The 4,729-nt window shown below is 40.5% G+C and overlaps 1 pseudogene; it reads left to right on the plus strand.

The window, feature by feature from the left end:
* The first annotated feature begins 2,432 nt into the window (after positions 1-2,432).
* Positions 2,433-4,290, plus strand: LOC103583864 (annotated as a pseudogene).
* Positions 4,291-4,729: the final 439 nt, after the last annotated feature.

The raw sequence follows: 4,729 nt of genomic DNA on the forward strand, positions 1-4,729 counted from the left end.
CTGAGGAAGCCCAGCCAAGCCTTGCAGGGACTCTGGTCAGAATAACTGATCCAGCCCAGCTCTGGCTCCTCACATCTCAGTAGCTATTGACTCCGGGAAGGGAGAGGAAACCACAGGCTATTCCCCAGTGAGGGAGCCCTGGCACCAGGATGGAAGTGCTGGAGGATGGGAGTACACCTTACAGCTTTTTCCTGTTGGAATCTGCAGTCAGAACAAGCCAGTGGGGTGCATGCATGCATGTGTGTGAGCATGTGAGTTCCTGTGCTCCCCGGCCTCTCTCGTGTGGTTACTAGCAGGCAGGCACCGTGCTCCTGTGCCCCCCCCTTGGCCTCCCTGCCCACACGACCTCCCCGCCTTCAGTGCGCGGGGGTTCTCTTCAGGATCTTGTATGTGTGCAAAGCAGAACTACAAGTAGGTGCAAAGAAGCATCGTTTATGATAACGGAGAAAGGTCAGTGCCAACTAATCTCACACCATGCAGCATCCTGTGGCTTTATATGCCAGCAGGAAAGGAGCAAGAGCAGGTCACAACATGAGTCTGACAGGATGACTCCTTTTATTTTGAAATTACTGTGTTTACATTTATGCACCATTCAGGGCTGGGGGATGATGGCTCTTTATGTTCTTTTTAATGTGTATTTCTTAATGTTTTGTATGGGAAGTAGGCCCTGAAAAAAAAAATTTCAAATGTTGAGGACCTAACTCCCCATACCTCAGAACGTGACTGTATTTGGAGATAGGGCCATTGAAGAGGTAATTAAGTTAAAATGAGGCTGTTTGGGTGGGCTCTAATTCAATAGGACTGTATCCTTACAGGAAGAGGAGGGAGGAAATTAGAAAAACACAGAGACACGAGGGTGCACATAGAGGAAAGACCATGTGAGCATATAACCAGAAGGTTTCATCTGTCAGCCATGCAGAGAGACCTCAGAATGAAATCAACCTGCTGACACTTTGATTTTAGACTTCTAGCCTCCAGAATTGTGAAAAATAAATCTCTGTTGTTTAAGTCACTCAGTTTGTGGTATTTTGTTATGGCAGCCCTAGAAAATTCAAACCTCTGGATAGATTGGTTAGGAAAAGAGGAAGGAAGAAACCAATGAGCAGGATCACAAATGAGAGATATGACATCACTACAAACAACTTTGTGCCAATTAAACTCAATAATTGAAGAACAAATTCCCTGAAATACACAAACTACCAAAACTTGCTCAAGAAGATACAGAAAACTTGCATTGCACAAATCTATTAAAGAATTGAAATAGTTAAAAACCCGCCAAGGGCAATCACAGGCCTAGATGGCTTTAATGAATAATTCTACCAAATATGTAAGGAAGAAATTATACCAATTGTATACCAATTTTTACAGAAAACTGATGAAGAGGAAAAACTTCTCAACTCATTCTATGAGGTCAGCATGACTTTGATACCCAAACCAGAAAAATACAGTAAAAGAAAACAAAGGTAGGGTCAGTATCTAGATGCAGAAAAGAAATCTTTAAATAAATCAATCATCTGTTTCTGAAACAAATTCTCAGCAGATTAAGATTAAAAGAGAACTTCCTCAACATGATAAAGGACTAAAAATCCACAAAAAACGTCTTATTGATGAAAGACTGAATGTTTTCCCTCTCTGAGATCAGGAACAAGCAAAGATGTCCATTATCACCATTTTTATTTACATCATATAGGAGTTTTTAGCCAGTGCAATAAAATAAGATAAATAAATGAAAGGTATCCAGAGAAAGGACAGAAAGAAATAAAACTGTTTTTATTTGTAGATAACATGATCATTTACGAAGAAAATTCTATGGAAACTACAAGGAAGCTACTAGAACTAATAATTGAAGTTAGCAAGGTTACAGGATAAAAGACCAATGTGCAAAATCTCAATTGTATTTCTATATATGAGCAATGAACAAAGAGATTCCATGTATAAAAATTAATCCAAAAGGAATCATAGACCCAAATATAAAGCATAACATGTTAAAAATTCTAGAAAAAACATAGGGGAAAAATTAACATGACCACAGGTAAACAAAAGTTTCTTAGATACAGTACCAAAAGATATGATTCCTAAAAGAAAAAAAAAATTGATAATTCAACAAAACTAAAAACTTCTGTCTTTTGAAAGATACTGCTAAATGAATAAAAAGATAAGCCATAGATTGGGAGAAATTATTTGCAAATCACATATCTGATAATAAAGTTCTAACTTTTATTGGTATAAAAGAATTACCAAAACTCAAAATAATAAAACAACTCAATAAAAAAATAGGCAAAAGAGAGAGGCGAGTCTCAACCAGAGACCCATCAAAGACGGCTTGAGACTGGTGGCAGGGGGAGAAGTGAAGGAGCCTTGGCAGCTGCAGCTGAACCAGCCCAGTCGGATCCTGACCCTACACCCAAAAATTTCTCCACTTGTTCATCAAGATGGAAAACTCAGATTCTAACAATAAAGAAAGTGGTGATCAGTCTGCAGCACAGCCCGGAAATCAGATGGACCCACAGGATCGGGAAGAAGCATGCTCTCAATTTGTAAACAGCCTGAGTAAACACGATGATGGGCTTATGAGAGAGAACCATTTGTTAGGCACCCCAGGTGAGAATATGGGGGAAGAGCTGCTGAGAGGACTCCAACAAATTAAAGAGGGCCCGCCTCCACAAAACTCAGAGGAAATAGAGTTCCCTTTTTCTCCTTCTCCCCGTCCCTTGTTTTAAAGTGATGGAGACTCTTCAGATGATGTGTCTGATGGTGACTCTGTAACTGGCTTAACTCCATTGATAAACCAGAAATAGCACAGGAGGTGGGCAAAGAGGATTGCAATCTTGGAGAGCAGTGAGCTGGACTAATCCTAACTGGTGATTTCAGATCCAGTTTAGAGGTAACTGTAATAATGGGAGCCCAAATCCAGAGAGTGAGAACGAGCCATCAGAAAGACATTCTAGTGGAGAAAATATAGAAAACAACAGCCAAAGGCAGTTGGAAAATCCATGATCTGAATCAACCTCTGCACGGCCATCTAGATCTGAATGAAACTCAACTGAAGCATTAACAGAAATCCCACCTACCAGAGACTGGAGGAGGGCAAGAAGCAGACCCCAGACCACCAGAGAACCAGAGCAAGAGCTGACAGAAGTAGGTCCCCTCTGCAGCCAATGAATGAAATTGCACAAAGATCTCATTATAGTATCTCATCTCAGACTTTTGAGCATCTTTTGGTAACTGAGACCAACGGGAGTTCTAGAACCTGGCACCATGTGACATTGAGACAGCAAGTATCTGGACCTGAGTTGCTAAATAGAGGTCCTTCTGCAATTTCTGGAACAAGAAATGCCTCTCAAGGGACAGGTTCTTCAGACACAGCCAGCAATGGTGAATCTACAGAATCAGAGACCTCTAATCTTAGCTCTTTATTCAGCCTGGTTAATATCAGCAGAGAGATAGCATAGCTAGCAGAACTCAATGAAGGTCTCAGACACCAGACAGCACTGTCACTTATGAAGGTGAAGGAAAAGATTTTAGGCATGCATTTTTATGTTCTGAGCAGGCAGGTGTGCGAACCTATGTCAGTACCATCAGAATTCCCATTCATAATTAAATACTGATTTAAATGAGAATACGTCTGTTGCAGTTTAGACTATGTTAAGGCAGATAATGACAGGCTTTGGTGAGTTAAGCTACTTTACGGACAGTGATAGAGATTCAGACCCTAGTGGCTCTGTCCCGAGTTGAAATATGAAAAGGGCAGAGTCACGGACTGGAAGAGCGGGTTTCTAGTGGAAGTAGCAGTTTTGGTTCCAGTTCAAGTTTGAGTTCCAGTTCCAGATTGAAATCCAGTTCCAGTCTTAGTTCCAGTCCTAGTGGTGAAAGTTCAGAAACTAGCTCAGAGGTGTTTGAAGGCAGTGATGAAGGAAGCTCATCATCAGGCTAATTAGGTGCTAGGTGAGAGGGTCGACTGACATGGGGCCCCAGTCACATTTGACAAAAGAGGCTCTTTGCCCTTCCTTAGTGTGACTAAATTTTCCTCTTAAATGAGGATGATGATGATCAACCTATAGGGCTCACCTAAGAACAGACAAGTTGGCAATGACAAGTTTTCGTGAAAATGTTACATAAAAACCTGGGTATTTGCATTACAGAATATATAGAAGACAACAAACTTCATAACTACCTTGTTCTGATGAGTACCATGCCCACTGCATTGATTGCTGATTATCTGCGAATTCTACCTGTCCCATTTGTCACAGAGCAGTCTTAGCTTCTGGGGACAGGGAAGGTGTTGTGTAATCAAGATCTGAACTCTCAGCTATGTACCTAGTACAGTGATGGGCAAACAGGAATCAATTACTTTATGTCCAATTTTTGAGTGGTGCTTAGATGTAAAGTAACAACTTGAATTGAGTCATTGCTTTCTGAAGGAATCATTGTCCTTTTTCAGATTTCTGTTTCAGAATACAAGAAAATATTTTGAAAGCAATGTTTTAGGACCTAAAAATCTGATTTCAGCACCAGTTGAATTGATAGCATCTCTGTTACTGAAAATTTATTACATACATTTCTCAGTTTCTCCTTTGTTATCTTAAAAGATCTGCCTTGGCATTGGCTCCTATCTCTTTCACATCAATCTTTAAAGTTTTCCACACCATAGGAGAGGGGTCAAAGGGAATTCCCAGTTTAGACTAAGTTACTATATGTGTTTTGTAAGTAATTGCTTAAAGCTGTACCA

This window comes from Galeopterus variegatus, unplaced genomic scaffold (assembly GCF_000696425.1).
Source record: "Galeopterus variegatus unplaced genomic scaffold, G_variegatus-3.0.2 Scaffold29505, whole genome shotgun sequence".
NCBI classification, from domain to species: Eukaryota; Metazoa; Chordata; class Mammalia; order Dermoptera; family Cynocephalidae; genus Galeopterus; species Galeopterus variegatus.